Source organism: Macrotis lagotis, chromosome 6, assembly GCF_037893015.1.
Source record: "Macrotis lagotis isolate mMagLag1 chromosome 6, bilby.v1.9.chrom.fasta, whole genome shotgun sequence".
In the NCBI taxonomy this organism is placed as follows: domain Eukaryota; kingdom Metazoa; phylum Chordata; class Mammalia; order Peramelemorphia; family Peramelidae; genus Macrotis; species Macrotis lagotis.
Window position 1 is genome coordinate 18,282,918 of NC_133663.1, and position 17,876 is coordinate 18,300,793.

At 36.0% G+C, this 17,876-nt stretch overlaps 1 protein-coding gene and 1 pseudogene across 1 annotated transcript in view; one reads left to right on the plus strand and one right to left on the minus strand.

The window, feature by feature from the left end:
• RSRC1 (arginine and serine rich coiled-coil 1) overlaps positions 1 to 17,876 on the plus strand; it is a 367,121-nt gene that overhangs the window by 259,163 nt on the left and 90,082 nt on the right. The window lies entirely within an intron of this gene.
• On the minus strand, positions 2,126 to 2,876 carry LOC141490683 (small ribosomal subunit protein uS5 pseudogene; annotated as a pseudogene).

The window sequence follows — 17,876 nt, forward strand, 5'->3', positions numbered from 1 at the left end:
AAGTATTCTTTATTTTTATATGAGGGGAGATGCCAAGAATCATTAATTTGTACATCAGTCTACATTTCTGAGGTTGACTGTTAACTATGATGTTGGTAACAATTTAGAAGATGTAACATTAAGAAAATGGACATAAGGTTGTTGAGATATCAAATGATATAAGGATTAATGACCATTAATAATATAAGATATTGATGTATCAAATGACATAAAGATCAATGACTCAGTAAACAAATGTTTTAACAATCATGTGTGCATTTTACTTATCTTGTACTTAAAATATGTTTTACTTGTATTTTATAATAATTGTAATCAAGATAAAAGTTTTTATGTAATAAAAGAGTATTACATCAATAATATGTAAATTTGACCTTGGTTCATTAATTTCATTTCAATTCATCAAATATTGACTAAATAATCATTATACTCAAGGCATTGTCCTAGATGCCAAGTTTTCTAATTGTCATTCTTTTTTTAGAGACAACCTAGGTTTTGTTTGTGAACATATATATATATATATATACATATATATATATATATATATATATATATATATTTCTATTTACATTCATTTATACACATGTATGTTTAGTTGTATATTTATATCCACACAATCTCAGATTATTCTTGGATTGTTCAAATCTTAAGAAGTTGTAAAGAAGCATGTAGACTTGTGCATTACTAGCAAAAATCAAAATATATAGTTACCTCTGGCAATATGTAGTAAAGATTGCAAAAATAATCATTCCCTATAAGTCAGCAATTTCATTATTAGAAATATGTCCTGAAAATGTTATCAGTCAAAAAAAATAAATTTTATCTGGTCAAATTTTTTATAGCAATCTTATTTGTAATTGCCCCCCCCCATACCACATTAATAAGACAGTGAGTGAACAAATTGTGGTACATTAATATATTGGAATAATAGAATGTCATTAATACCTAGAAAGATGAAAAATGTAAAAAAAAATTTGGAAGAAGCCCTGAAGTAAATACAAAGCAAAAAAAAAAAAAAATAGAACAAGAAAAAAGCCCACAGTAAGATAACTATTTCCATTTAAGAGGAAAAATGGACAGTAGAAAAACGGCCAACATTGATAAGAAAGTAATTCAAGAAAATTAGGACCTCTGAAATTTGGTACCTCTGTGACCCTTGGCAAGTCATTTACCCTGTGTCTCCCTCCATTACCTCATCTTTTAAAGTAAAGATATTAATAATGACTGTTGTCAGGATCCATTGAAATAATATTTGTGAAGTGCCTAGTAGAGAGTGGTCTCTATAGAAATATTTTGTTTCCTATTTAGCATGTCTTTATTTAAAGTGACCAAATATTTTGATGAAAGCATTTGCTTTTTTTTTCCTTTCAAGTTTTTGGTAAAACAGCCCCATGAGAATTAGAGACTCATAAAGGTAAAATGATTTTTTTGGAGTCACATAGCAGTATTTTTTTATTGATCTTTTTTGAAATTTTTAATTGATATTTTATTTTTCCAGGGAATGTTATGAAAGTTTTTTGACATTCATCTATATGCATATCAATATTTTTAAGTTGCATAGTTTCCTTCTGCCCTTCCCTCCCATCCCCTCTCCTCAGTGGTAAACAGGTGAATATTGTACATAGACATTTGTGTTAAACATGTTTACAAATTAGTCATTTTCAGTATGAGGAATTAGGATTAAGGGAAAGAAATATATAAGAGAACTTTATAAGAAAGTGAATGTAGTGTTCATCAGATTCTGAAGGATTTGTTTTGCTTTATTTTGTTTTCTTCCTCTGAAGGGGATAGCATTGTCCATAGCTGGCCTAATAGGGTTGCTCTAGCTCTCTAAACTTCTGAGGGTAACTCAAGGTTAATCAGCTCACAAGGTTGTTGTTAATGTATATAATGTGCTCCTGGTTCTGCTCCCTTTGCTCAGCATCAGTTCCTGTAATTCATTCTGTGCTTCTCTAGAGTCTGACCATTTCTTATAGAACAATAATATTCCATAACAGTCATATACCATAACTTGTTCAACCATTTCCCAATCAATGGGTTATTCCCTCAATTTCCAGTTCTTTGCTACTACAAAAAGAGCTACTGTGAATATTTTGGACTTCCCATTTAGGTAGTCTGTATTTTTTTTTATCTAGCAGGCATAGCTAAATTTATTCCTTGTTTATAAAAAACAAATCTATGTGGTTGCCACAGCAGCTGCCTGGGTCCTCTGAACAGACACTCGAGTGTGAGTCTTCACAAGATGATCCGTGAATTCCTGATAGGGAGACTTCGTGAACACAGTCAGGGGTTAGGTAGCTGTATGTTTTAGAGATGGCATCAAAAGGTAGCTTTAGCAAAGTTGCCCAGAGTTACAGTACAGCCTCTTGCAGAAGTGTAGCCATCATCAATTCCAGCCATCATTAGGAGCTTCTTAGGCACAGGAGCAGAAACAATGCCAGTACCTCTAGGGGCGGGGATCAGGCGCACCAGAACTGATCCACATTGCCCAGTGACCTTGCAGGGCACTGTGTGAGGTTTGCCAATTTTGTTCCCCCAGTAGCCACGTCTCACAGGAACGATGGAAAGCTCGGCCAGAATGATAGCACCACGAATTGCTGTGGCCACTTTCTTGGAACACTTGACACCCAGACCAGTATGGCCATTGTAATCACCAGTAGCCACAAAAGCCTTGAACCTGGTACGTTGTCCAGCTCTAGTTTGTTTCTGAACAGGCATGATCTCATGATCTTCAGAACCTCATCTTTCAATGAAGATCCCAGGAAGAAATCTATGATCTCAGACTCCTTGATAGGAAGGAAGAAAAGAGAAATCTCTTCCAAAGACTTGATCTTCATTTCCTTGACGAGGCGGCCCAGCTTAGTGACAGGAACCCACTCCTTGTCTTTGGCCTATCCTCCCCGGGCCCCACGGCCTCCACCACGGCCCCGGCCCCGGCCCCTGCCTTGAACTCCGCTGCCAAAGCCACTGCTCCTCCTGCAGCACCAGCCGTTGTCCGCCATTTGGTGTTCGCTGGAAGTAGAAGGGTAGTCTGCATTAAAGACAGGATTTGAATCCAGTTTTCTCTTGATACATTAATACAGTATATAATGATTTTACTGTTCAGTAAAGATAATGTAAGTAAATTGAGAGTCTTTGACAACTGTTATTTGTTGCATATTATTTTCTCTATGCTGTAGCATTTAAATGCTAGAAAACTAACTTAAAATTATATTTAACTTTTGTAACATTTACTTATGCTCATGGTCTAGAAGTTTGTGCAATGACTCCAATTACACTAATAGTCTGTATAGCTTTGGGCAAGTCACTTTAATTATCAAAATTTGTTTTTCTAATTTTTTACTTTAATTTCTTTTTTATTATTATGAACTTAACAAATATCAATAAATGTGAACATTTTTCTCTTGCAAAGAACAACCAGATAATAAAGATGATTGTATTTGAAACTGTGGATCTTTGCTTGTACAGCTTGTTATTTTATTTTCCATATTTAGCATCTGCTGCTCATCTTTGTCCCCATGTGAACTTTTTTGCCTTCTATATACTCCAGTGATTTATTTATGTTCTTTTCTTTCTTTACTTTTCTATATCACTATCACTGTTCCTGATTCGTCATAATTTTCTGTTCTCTAAGAAAGCTCTTCCTTGAAACAAATAAGTATTGTCAAGTAAAACAAATCAAAGTATTGACCATATCTATAAAGTGAATGTATCATGCTGTACCTCTAGTCCATCCCTAATCTGTCACGACGTCAGCACCGTGATCCGTCATCACTGGATGATGATGTTGACCATTTCTCTCTGGTCTTCCCAGTTATTTTCCTTTACAGTGCTGTTGTTTTATACACTGTTTACCTGGTCCTCTTCCTTTGATTCTGTATCAGATCAGGTAGTTAGTTCTTCCTAGGTTTTTAATGGGACAGTAATATTCCAATATGTTCATATGCCATAATTCGTTTCCCACAATGGAATAGATCCTTTAGGGAATCACATAGAAACTGTGATGCTTTTGACTTTTAGTCAAATCAGCCGATATCTATTAACGGTTTCCTTATTCCTCCAAGACTCCCCTAAGATGCCACTTCTTGGGTTGCTACCAGTGCCAGTGCATTGCGTCGTAAGAACTTATCTTCCTTATATGGATGTGAGAGATATGAAACATATATAATTCACATATATAATACAGATATATTGTCTCCCCCTTAGAATATAAGCCCCTCAAAGTTGAAGACTCACTTTTGCCTTTGACTATCCAATATTAATCATAATACCTAACGTAGTACATTCTCTTAATAAATTTTTGGGAAGTTTTGTTTGTTTGTTTTTTAGCTGTTGGGTAGCTATAAGGAACTATGGTAAGCCTGGGGATACAAATAAAGGCCAAAAGAAAGCCCTTTTCCTCAGTAAATTCAAATTCTAATGGAAGAGAGAGCCTACAAATAAGGTACATATGGATGGCAGATATCTCAGAGAAGAAGTCACTAGTGGATGAGAAGAATCAGATCTCTTGCAAAAGGTTACATTTGACCTGAGTTTGGAAGAAAAGAGATGGAGTATCTGGAGGAAGAATAGCAAATAAGCTTAGTAGAGCTAGATTAGTAGTGAACAGAAAAGAGAAATATATGTAAGCCCAGAAAATAGAAAAGGCCACATTACAGAGAAATTTTAAATATGAAATTTTCATCTTTTATCATGGAATTTGTGTAGTTTTTAATGGAATTTTCAGATCTTCATAGGGTCCAAAAATATTTTCTCCTGACCCTCAGTTAAGATGATGGCTATGATTAAAGAAAGATTTTAATTTCTGAGAGAACAAATGTCTCTAGTCTTTAATGCAATTAAAAGTGAATTGAACTTTTACTTTGGTTCTTTCCTGTTTTCTTGCCCTTTCTTATTATGATAGTCCAAAGAGTAGAAGTGCTGGTTGAATCCAAACTTTTTTAAATTGTTACCAAGCTCTTCATTCATTTACCTGTGTCCTTCCCTTCCTTGACCAGTTCACACGTGATGCCCACTCTCCCCATGCCTTGCTTCTTGTTTGTTTCTTCTTCTACTGAAGCTTTCAAATTGAAGGAGAGGAGTTCCTCAATTTTTTGTCCTCCCCCCCCCCCCCTTAAGATCTTCAGAACATAGCAAAACTGCTCCTGGGCCTCCTTATTTATCTGTGGCTCATTTTTCCCCTTGAATTCATTAGAATTTTGTATCATCTCCTCTATTAGGATTGTAAAAATCTGGTCCTTGTTTAGTCCCTTATGATTTACCTATATTTAACTTATGATTCTCCTGACTCCTGTGTCTACATTTCAAAATGTCTGCTTAGCTCCAGTCTTTTCAATAGGAACTACCTTCTAGGACAAGGGCCTGCAAACCCCATAGCCCAAGGGCCAAATTCAACCTGTCTGGGTTTCTTACTGACTACTTACAGTCATGGAAATTCTGCTTTCGTGACTATGATTGTTTCCTGGAGTTTTCATTTTGAAATTCTTTAAGTTTTGTTTTGGTTTTTTTAGGTTTTTGCAAGGCAAATGGGGTTAAGTGGCCGATGCTTTTATCCACTATGCCACCTAGCCGCCACTTGAAATTCTTTTCAAGAGGTGACTAGGGTATTCTTTCTTTTTTTTTTCACTTTGTTCTCTGGTTCTGAGAAATCTGAGCAGTTTTCTTTGGGATCAGTGGGGTGGTGCAGTAAATAGAACGCTAGGATTAGAGTTAGAAAGATCCAGTTCAAATATGGTTCAATCATTCACTAACCATATGTCCTTGGGCAAGTCACTTAACTTCTGCCTCAGCTTCCTCATCTGTAAAAATGGGAATAGCAATAGTACCTATCTCCTAGAATTGTTACAAGGTTCAAATGAGGTAATATTTGTAAAGCACTTAGTTACTATATAAATGCTAGCTATTTATCATTATTATAATCATCCTATGATTTCTTGAAATATGTTATCTAGACTTTTTTTTTAGTCATAGTATTCTGGCAGTTCAGTGATTTAAATTCATTCTTAAGTCATTCTTAATTTCTTAAATTATCTCTCCTTTATCTGTTTTCCAAGTCAGTTATTTTTGTTAGGCAATATCTTAAACACCTATTTTGTCATGCTTTTGACTCATTTATTATTTCTTATTGTTTCATGAAAACATTATCTTCCACATGGTCCATTTTAATTTTCAAAGGTTTTCTATTTCTTGTGCCAAACTTTTGTTCTTTTTTTCAATTCTTTTCCCCACAGCCCTCATTTCTTTTCCAAGCCTTTGTTTCCTCTAGCACTCTTATTTTACTTGTAAAATAGTTTTTATCTCTTTTTTTAAAAAAAACTCTTTGCTTTGTTGTTTCCAGGAATTCTAGTTGGATTTATGATCATATTGTGTTTTCTTTGAGCCTTTGCTTGTAGATGCATTACAGTCATTCTAGTTTTCTACATTTGTTTCTTGTGAATGCCCAATACCAAGATAAGGCTTTATGGTGGGAGTCTGTTTCATTGGTTTATTTTTTCCATTTTCCTAACATCTAATTTTGTGTAAGGGCTAGACTTGTCTCACCTACAAGGGAATACTCAAATTGAGCCTGGTCTTATTTTGTGTCCTCTTGACAGCTGCTTTCTTGGGATATTTAAGATTTCAAAATGTTCAGGATATCTCAGGTTGGGGACCCATGAGCTTTTAGCACCCCAAAACTGGTGTGACCCAGGATCCCTTCTGATCCTCACTTCCTGGTCACTCTCTGCTTGTCTTGCTCTGGTTGAAGTTCCAGGGGTCTGCTGCCAGGCTCGGCCACTGTCAAACCGGCTCCTCTGTGGTGTGGATCCCTGGCCCTGGTTCTCAGGAGGCAGCCTTCAGAATTGGCATGGACCTGACTGATCCCTTGCTCCTGTGCTTGCTCCTCAGTTGTCAACCCCCCTTTGGCATAGGTCCTCACGCTGGTCTTAACTGGGGTTGTTGGCAGCTGCACCTCTCTTTGTCACATCTGGAGCCCCTTCCTGGCCTGGTGCACAGCTCTAGGCAAGCTTTCATTCAATTCATGAACTAGAAAACTCCATCCTGCTCTCTCTCGGCATCCTCAGATCTGTTTGCTGTCTTCCTATGTCGACCTGACCTAGAAAAAGTAATTCATTATTTGTTCTTGAATTCCTGATCTGGACTTAGTCTGGTAAAATTTTAAGATCTTTATGCCATAAGTCATTTTAATTTTAAACCTACTTGAGGAGGTTATACTGATCTTTGGATTCTCGTTATCTCACACTAGTTTTTCCTTTTATTACATGTGCATTCCTCAGGTTGCTCTTATTTTATTGGAGGGGTTTCAAGTGAGAGAACTGGGCTGCACTTCTTCCTCTTTCTCTGACATCTTTACTTATCTCTCCAATTGAATCCATCCTAAATGTTGAAATTTAAGGCAGGTCTACACAGTGGTGATTAACTGGACCATTTATTCATCTGGCAGAAATAAATAATTAAGTACATTCTTCGTACTTGATGGGAACTCATTCAATTAAACTAAATTCTTTGTGAGAGAAGAAATTTCCTTATCTTTCACAGTACCCAGCACAGTGTTATAGATTTGGCAAATATTGGATTAATAGATTTATTTCTTTCTACTTTGAGAATTTGTTATAAATTTAGATACTTGAAATTTATTGTTCTTTTTAAATAGTATTCAGTATTTCTGGGAAATGTATGTTTTGTTCAGACAGAATAAAGTTAAGAAGCATTGTCTCATGTTGATTCGTGTATTGAATCAGTAGTCTCCTTAGATATCCAGTTGCCATGAATGTTTTGATTTTAATTTTTTTTAACATATGAACAATATTGTATCTTTAAGGCTTTTGCTCTATCTCCATTAAACTAAAAACAAACTGGAATGAGCCCAAAATTTAAGGAAATTTTTCTTTAAATAGGGCTTTTCGGGGCAGCTAGGTGGCGTAGTGGATAAAGCACCAGCTTTGGAGTCAGGAGTACCTGGGTTCAAATCCGGTCTCAGACATTTAATAATTACCTAGCTGTGTGGCCTTGGGCAAGCCACATAACCCCATTTGTCTTGCAAAAAAACAACCCTAAAAAAATAAATAGGGCTTTTCATTCTAGGGTGTCTAGAATTTAAACATGTTAAATATAGAACAAGTTGGACCTTTCAAGTGCTTGTCATTTTTTGGAAAACATCCCTTTCTTTGAGAATAATTACATTTGATCTTTATTATATGGGACAAATGTGAACTTCTTGGAATTCAGACTCCTTGAAGACTACTCTAGTGTCTTCCTTGTGATATGCTGGATCATATTCCTATTGGGGGTGCTCCCTGAATAGTAGTCATGATGCTCATATTCCCAGTAGCTCCCGTACCTGCTAGCAGGTGTCATGAATCTTGTTTACATGCAATGGGTGTCAGATCAGAGTGAAGGAAATCTATTTAATTCAACTTCCTGTCTGATGATCTCTTCCCCTTTGACCTAACCTTATTGACTCATATCCCTTTGGCCAAATAATTCTTAAGTTTACTTTCTTTAAAATACTCTGCTTCTTTATTTATTCACTGATTCATTCCTGTAGGGGTGGCACAGCATCCTGGGTTGGGACTGGGTTTGCTAAAGACTTGTATCCACATTCTGTCCCTGACTTCAGCAAGTCTATCCTAGGACTTCACTTTTAATCCAGAAGGTTCTTAATCTCTCTCAAACAAAGGAAGTTTCTACTCTAGGAGTTCCCTACACTGATAAAACCACAGATTGCATTTTCATTTAAACTTCTGCTTATGGTCAAGTGATCTTTATTAGCATCCTCTGTCATGACGTAGGAATGGTCCTTTGGAAATTGCTGCTTTGACTTCCTTACAGGCGTACCCAGAACATCTTTCACTTCACAGATATCTTTCAGGGAATAGCTTCCTTATTTTTGGAAGATCTTCCTCCGACCCTGAATGGCTATGTGTCCCTGGGCAAAAAATTTAATCTCTCGGTTAAATGCAGACAATTCTGCAAGACTACTAGAAAACAAGTGGCAGTCTACCTTAAGAGACGATGCTTCTGTGCCTTCAGCGAACTCACCCTGACCAATCCCTGCTGCCCCACTCCTCTCTTGATGCGTTTATAACTCATTGCCTGCTCATTGAATTGCCTAGATGATATGTGCTCTTCAACTATGAATAGTTAGGCTGTTATCTTGAATAACTAGATTTTGGAGAGTAGGTTTTGTGGTCTTCTGGGTCTCACTACAAGGAACACAATATCATTTGGAAACTTTGAAATTGATGGGCTTCGTTCTTTTATTTGGACTCTGTATGATGCCACTGGAAAACCTTGGGAGAATTGATGCCTCCCTGCTTCACTTCTTTCCTCACACATAGCATCCACTTTGAACATTGTTATCATAGTGGTCTTATCTTCAATGCATGATCAACCATGGTTCTAAAAAACCAATAGCAAAGAAAGCTGCAACACTCTGTCAGAGAGGTGGTGCAAAATGAAGCACGTTTTTTGACACATTCAACATAGACATTTTATGTATCTATGTCTGTCTGTTATAAGGTTTTGTTTTTGTTTTTCAAGAGTGAAATATTTTGAAAGGAGGAAAAAAATTCTTGATAATTGAAATAATAAAATTTAATTACATTTTAAAAAAGAAAAAGTTCCCTGAGCAAAATGAAATTTGTAGGTCTGTATTCCAAATGTGAATGGCCTGGCAGAATTAAATTTTCATTATCCTGTTTTCTATTTTTATTAAAAAAGGAAATGACAGAAATACTGCCCAACTGACTCAGTCTTGTTAGGAGGAGCCACTATTGATTTAGAGAAATTAGAAACTTATAAATAATTTCTTTAGAAATGATTAACGTACAGGGACAATTTTGGGCTGTCTGCAATGAAAAATACCATCTGTATCTAGATAAAGAGCCGTGGAGTTTGAACAAAGTTCAAGGACTTTTCCCTTTAATTTAGAAAAAAAAAGATATCTTTTTGTCTGATCTTGCCATCTCTTATACTTTTTGTTTCTTCCTTAAGGATATGATTTCTCTCTCATCCCGCTCAATTTGGATCGGTGTATATCATGGAAACAATGTAAAGACTGACAGATTGCTTTCCGTGGGGGGGGGGGGAACGGAACTGGGAAGTAAGATTGGGGGGGAAATTGTAAAGCAAATAAAATCTTTAATAAAAGAAAAAATGATTAATTTAATTGCTTCATATGGCCCCAAAGAATTATCTGGTATTGACATTTGATCTTGTAATCCCTGGCATAAGTTGGCATTTTTTAAAAAGAGGTTCTTAAATTTATTCAACATGGATTCTTCTTAAATTTCCCCAAAAAAAGTCAGACAAGAATCTGTTATTACTTTATTTGGAATTTTGAAAATAGAAATGCACTTCCAAATATAATTTAATTGTATCAGCTATATTTATAAGCACCACCAAATATAAATTATTGTCAAAAAAATACTTGGAGCAAATTAAAATATAAATAGAACCAAGTAAATGTAGCATTTATCTTTTTAAAAGCTTTGTTTTCATAATGAAATGTGTTGTCAAATCAGAGTGAAAATACAGGACAGAATCCATTTCTATCAGTGCTAGCACTTTGTTCATGACTTTTAGGAAAGACTCAGGTATGCCACACATCTGTGACTTTTGAGGAATGTTCAGTAACTTGCCTATGACTACCAGAAACCTAAAACTGAGATTTGCCCCAGTTTCATTTCTCACAGCATTAAACAACAACCTGCTCAGAAATTTCAGAAATGTTTCTTGAATATTCCAGAAATATTTACAGGTTAATACAAATGGCAGTACTTTAAATTTCCAGAGGAAGTACAGTTTTAATACTAAAGGTAAAAATGCTTAAGCACATTGCCTCACCATTGCACTGGCATCACAAAGGGGTTTTTTCCCCCCTTATAAATGAACCATTTTTAGAAACAGAACCATTTTCTGGACTTATTTTCTGTTCTAATGAAATTCTTCTGTGTCTCTGATTTCTTCTCAAGGCTAATTATAAACCAAAAAAAAAAATTGAAACTCCAAAGCATGCAGATTATCAGCTTTCATTTTAGTAGGAATTCTACTTTCTTTGGGGATTTCATTTTAAGGGTCCTCTCTGCCTTTTCTGGCAATTTGTTTTTGTTTTTATTTTTAGGGAGAGTTTCTTCTATTCCTTCCATTTCAAAGGTGAAGGAACCTCCTGTATTAATACAGATTATCAACCACCCTTCTCCTTAGAGAACTGCCTTAAACTGTAATTGACTAAAGTAACTTGCCCAGGGATACCCAGTCAGAGACTGGACTCAGTCTTAGGTCTTCTAGACTTCCAGGTCTGTCCTCTCTAATTGACACTGACTCTTTTCTGGGTAACACTCCCAATCTCACCAGATATTAGTTGATCTTATCTCTAAAACTGTTGTCCTTTGACAACCACTTTTTCTTAGCACATTTCTTACCAAGTTACTACATGCAGATAGTAGAGGAGCTGAAAGAAAATCAACATAGACGGTCAAAAATTTCTCTTCAACCACAATTATTCACTCAATCCAAATTATGGGACTGTGGCTTACTGACCAGCCTTCCTCTTCATTCTGTCTCCAGAGCCCTCTCTCCAGAAGTTCAGTTCCTAGCTTATCCCATCCCTCTTCTTCCCTTTCTTCCAAGTCTTCCATCTTTCCATATTTCATGGTTCCTTCTTTACTGCTGTCAAACCTTCCCTAAAGCACATTTATTCCTCTTCAGTCAATGTTTTATATCTCTCCTCCCTTTCCCAGCCAATGTCAACACATTTCCAGAAACCAGCAGCTGTAATTCAGCCTCCATTGAGTAAGCACCTATTAGTTGAGAGCCAAATGGTGCCAGCTATTGCTTGGACCCAGATTACAAAGCTTAAAAGTAGTCTAGGGTTGGCCCTTGAATAGCCCTGGTTCAACAAGAGCATGGGCAAAGAGAAGGTAGGGCCCACACAGTAGATCTTCAAATGAAGCAGTCTTGAAAAGTTTGAGAGGGGTGAAAGATCCCTTAATTCTGTGGACTTCACTTCATCAGGACATTCATCTCAGGACTGCTTTTTTAGGTTACTTATGAGGCAACCAGTAGTCAGTGACTTAGATCTTAGTCACTTTTCCTGTTTTATAAAGAAGGCGTGTCATATGGAAGAGAAGTTCACATGGTTTTGTTTGACCCCAGAAGGCAGAACTAGGAGACCTGAGTGAAAGTTGCAGAAAAGCAAGTTGAGGATGATTTAGGGAAAAATTTCTTCCCAGTTAGAACTCTTCAAAAGCAGATTAGACTGCCCAGAGGGCCAGTGGGTTGGGATGACCATGTTGTAAAGTGAATTCTTGGTCAAATATGAATTCAATTAGGGAAATTCTGATTTCCCTTCCAACTCTGATTCTGAAATAGCATCTTTATAAAGTCTATTTTTGGACTTCCTACTTTGTTACACTAACTGTATATTTAACTATCCCTTAGAGGACATACCTGTTTGACATTCCTAAATACTTTATGCAACATAGGTGCAACTTATTATACCTCATTAAGTTTGTTTTGTGGTTTTGTGGTTGTTTTTGAGTCTCAGAGTATTATTAATATCCATTTTAAATCACCACTATCAATACAGTTGTCATGAGAAGGCTCATCATGATATTCAAGATAGTACTACTCTCTGTTCAGGCTCTTTTCACTGCCCCAAAAGACTTGAAATCATGATTTTCTAACTGCCATTTATATTCTCAAAAGCTCTGTTCATTACAGCAATAAAACTTAAGAAAACTTGGAACAACTCCTTTTAGAAAGACTTTTTTTTGAAAGAAGAAGGAGACCTAGTTTCAGGTTTCTGTTTCACCACTACTTGCTTGTGATCTTGTGCACATCACTTAACCTCTTCAGCCTTCCATTGCCTCTTCTGTAAAAGAGAGATAATTATACCTTACCTACCTAAAGGCAGGGAGCCTGGACCAAATATCGCTTGAAGTCTCTTCTAGCTTTTCAGATCTGTGTTTCTGTGAATTCCTCAATTACTGATGTGTACTTCCTCTCTAATCCTGACCTGAGTGTTCTTTTAAACAGCTGATTCTAACTCCTATCTTTTATAAGGACACCTATTAAAATGCTGACCTTTAGAATTCACTTTGAGTCTTAACTTCATGTCAGAACCCTCTAGGCTGCTTGTCTGTTGGCTGCTTGCTTGAACTTTAGCCATCTTGGTCAGAATATAGGCCATCCTCTTTGGAATGAAAAATATATAGCTATTCACTTTAAAATGACAGTAATTTTGAGACACATGCATTTCTATTTCAACAGATCTGTGATCCTAATCACTCTGAGGTGTGCACTCCTTCCATTGGTACAGATTGCAATCCATCCAAGGCTTTTTTTTTTTAAATCTCTCTAGTGCTTAGCACAGGGCCTGGCCCAGAATGAGTGCTTAATAAATGGCCATTGACTTACTATCCTCTCTTCAGTTCTACACAGGAGGATCATACCATCCAGTTTGCTAGAGGTCTTATCTAGGTCTTATTTGTTAGATATTTCCCAATTAAATGTAAAAATATTTTAACAATTTTTTTTAATTTTCTCCCTTAAAAAGGGAAGCAATTTTATTTCAACTATTCATATAGAGTCTTGTAAAATATATTCCCTAGTAGCCATATTGAAAAAGAAATCACAGGTGAAATAAAGCAATAAAAAAATAAAGATAGTAAAAAAAGAAGTATGCTTTAATCTGAATTCAGAGATCTATCGATTATCTGGAGCGAGATAGAACTTTTCATCAAGAGTCCTTTGGAATTGTCTTGAATCACTCTCTTGATCACAGCTGATCATTCTCACAATATTAAATTACTGTTAGTGTGTTCAGTGTTCTCCTGATTCTGCTAGCTTCAATTTGCATTGTTCATATAAGTCTTTCCAGGTTTTTCTGCAACCATCCTGCTCATCATTTCTTATAGCACAATAATTCAATCACAATCATATGGCCTTTCACTTTGATGGTCAGACCCTCAATTTATACTTCTTTGCCATCCAAAAAGAGCTGCTATAAATATTTTTGTAGAAATAAGTCCTTTTAAGGGTGTCATTTGTCTATTTTGACCTTATCTTAGTTTATGATGTGATCTAATTTCTGGCGAACAGCTTTCCAGTTTTTCCCAGCAATTTTTGTCAATAATGAATTCTTATCCCCAAAACTTGTATCTTTGAGTTTATCAAACACATTTTTATTTTCCTTACTACTGTGTATTGTATATCTAATCTATTCCACTGATCCTTCTCAATTTCCTGAGCCAGTACCAGATTGCTTTGGTGATTACCACTTTGAAAAATAGTTTGAAAATTGGTTGGGCTAACAAGATCTTTCACACGTTTTTTTCTTTGATACCCTTCATATTCATTACCTTTTGTTCTTCTGATATATTTTATTATATTTTCTTGTTCTATAAAATAATTTTGTTAGTTTGATTGGTCCAGCACTAAACTAATTTAGGTGGAATTGTCATTTTTATTATTTTGACTCTGCCTAACCATGAACAATTAATATTTTTCCAATTGTTTAGATATGACTTTATTTCTGTGAAAGATATTTTGTAATTGTGCAAATAAAGTTCCTGGGTTTATGTTAATATACTCCCAAATATATTATATTTTCTACAGTTATTTTAAATGAAATTTCTCTTTTTCTCTCTTTCAGAGATTCTCTAATTATTATACCATCATATCTGCACAGAGAGATAGTTTTGTTTCCTTGTTGCATATTCTAATTTCTTCAATTTCTTTTTCTTCTTTAGTGTTATAGCTAATATTTCTAGAATAATTTTGAATAGTAGTGTTGATAGTGATCACCCTTGCTTTTCCCCTTATTTTATTGGGAAGGCTTCTAGTTTATCCCCATTAGAGATAATAAATAGATACTACTTATGATTTTAAGGAAAGCTTCATTTATTCTTATGCAGTCTACTGTTTTTTTAATAGAAATGAGTGTTGTATTTTGTCAAGTTTTTTCTGCATCTGTTGAGATAATCATGATTTCTGTTGGTTTTGTTATTGATGTGATAAATTTTGCAAATAGCTCTCTGAATATTCAAGCTTTCCTAGTATAAATCTCACTTGGTCATTTTGTATGTTCCTTGTGACATACTGCTTACTAGTATTTTCTTTAAAATTTTTTCATCATAATTCATTAAGGAAACTAGTCTATAATTTTCTTTGTCTTTGCTTTTCCTGGTTTAAATATCAGCATCATATTTGTGTCATAAAAGAAATTTATTAGGATTTATTCTTTGCCTGTTTTCCCAAATACTTTATATTTTTGTAATTAATTGTTCTTTAATTATTTTATTTGGTGCCACAGTATATTGATGAAATAGAGAGCTCCAAGAGAAGAGTGGCCAAGAAGTTGAAGGCACCCCATGCTCTATGAGGAGCCTTTGAAGGAAGTAAGGAGGCTTAGCTTCAGAGGAGAAACCTGAGGAGTAGAGAGGAAATGAATAACTGTCTTCAAGTAATTGAAAGGCATATTGGAGAATATGTGGAAGGAGGACAAGATTTGTTCTGCTTGGCCCCAGGGGTCAAATGTCTGCAGCAGGGAGAAATGGAGAAAAGGCAGGCTTAGGCTTGATGTCTGTAACCTAATTATTCAGTTTTACCCATGAAATCTATGTCTTTATCACCTCAGAGTGGGACAGTTCCTGATGTTAAGGAGCTCAGGAATATAGATTAGCCTCTCAAAAGCAGTTTCTCTAGCTTATAGCTAGCTAGTTTTATAAATTTTATAATTATTTATATATATATATATATATATATATTTATAAATTAGTTTTTAATCAATCATCAAATTGTGTGAATAGAGGGAAAGACATGTATATGAGACATGTTGGAAAAGTAAAAAATGACAAGATTTGGCAACTGATAACAAAAAGAATAAGTGACCAGTTGAGAATGGCACTGAGGCTGCAGACCTGGGTGACTTTGAGGATACTGGTGTCCTTGACAATGATAGGAAATGGGGTTCAGAGAGAGGTGAGAGGAGACAAGATAATAAGTTCTACTCTGGACATGTTGAGATGTCTGTAATACATCCAGTTCAAGATGGCCAAGATGCAATTTGGAGAGACTAGGAGTAGACATGTATCTCCTCTCTCTCTCTCTCTCTCTCTCTCTCTCTCTCTCTCTCTCTCTCTCTCTCTGTGTGTGTGTGTGTGTGTGTGTGTGTGTGTGTGTGTCTGGAAATTGTGAGCATAGAGATAAGAGCTGCCATGGGAATATAGAGAGGGGGGAAAAGGGGACCAGAATAGAGTTTGAAGGGATACCCACAGAGAGCATGACATGAATGAATATCCAATAAAGGAAGCTGAGAAAGATCAATCATACAGGAAAGAGGAGAACTAAGAAAAAGGGAGCTAGTGAAAACCTGAAGAAGAGAAATTGTTTAGAAGGTGGTGAAGAGTGTCAGAACTTCAGGAAGGTCAAGAAAAATAAGAATTTAGAAAAAAATGAGGTCAGGAGCTAAATCATAGAGGGTTTAGAGATGAGAAGGGATGAATTAGAGGTATTTAGTTTAGAGTTTATTCTGGGATTTTAACTGAAAAAGCTTGGAGAGAAAGAGGAGAGTTGCTCACAGGTGTAGAGTCTAATGAGAGTTTTAAGAGTAAGAGAGACATGGATATGTTTGTAATCAGCAAGGAAAGAATCAGTAGATAGGAAAGACTGAAGATTAGCAAGAGAAAAATAAGAATCTTAGTGGATGAGATCTGCTGAGGGATATGAGAAGGGACAAATTCATGGATCCATTTAGAGAGAAGTTAGACTTGGCAAGCAGAAAGGCCACCTCTTTATCAGAGGCTAGAGTGAAGGATGAGATGGGGGGAGGTGTTAGTGAGGTGTCACATGAGAAGAGGGAGCTCCTTACTAAAACCCTCAACATCTTTGGGGAATGAGGCAAGATCTGTGATTAGGTTTGGAGAAGGACTGCCAAAGTTTAATTGAAAATAGGTTTGAAATAAATGCTGTGGTGAATGGGATATAAAGAGAAATAGGGAGAAGAATTATCTTTATTCACTGCAAGCCTAGATTAAATTTAATAACAAAATTTTAGTAGACCCACTTCAACACAATCTAAGTATTTCTTCTAGTTCTGTTCAGCAGTATAAGTAGGAGCAAAAGAGGCAGATGGAGATGGAGTTTGACAAGATATGATCCATAATAGGGAAAAGGGAACAAGAGATTTGAGACTAGGGGATAGTGTAGAATTGAACTAGTTCACCAAAGGAACATGATTGGAAAGAGAAGAAAGTGTAGAGTCAGTACAGGACTGACTAGGGATGGGAGGAAGGCTCAGAAAGAAAGAGAACAAGAGGATAGGTAAGAGCCAGGTCTGACATTTGGGGGGATAGGAGATAAACAAGTATGGTCTGATAAAGGATCTGTACTAGTTTCTGGGATAGGAGGGGACCGAGTGGATGAGGCCCTGGGAAGGGAGGGGGCTGATCAAGACCTAGAAGGTCGGAGTCCTCTGGAGTGGGTGGTCAGGAGGCTAAGGGGAGAAGAAACTTTTGTCATTGTTATCCCTCTTTATGTACAAGAGGGGTTTAGATGCCTGAGAAGCACATCTGCACTTTTTTTAAAACAAATGAAGTTTTTATATTATTTTTGTTACCAGATTGCAGTAAAGTTCTCATTATCATCATTGCTCCCATTTATATATCACTTTAAGGTCTACAGTGCATTTTATTTACATTACTTCATGGAATCCAATTCTATACTGCAACACCCTAGTGAAGGAAGCAGATCATGTAAACTTTCTAGAGCTTTTCTATCCATGCCCAAACTTAAAAACAGTAATAAATACAAGTGTTTCTCTACAGATAAATCTGAGTTGCAGCAAAAATTCACTTTTTTTTAATCTTTTTGCACAG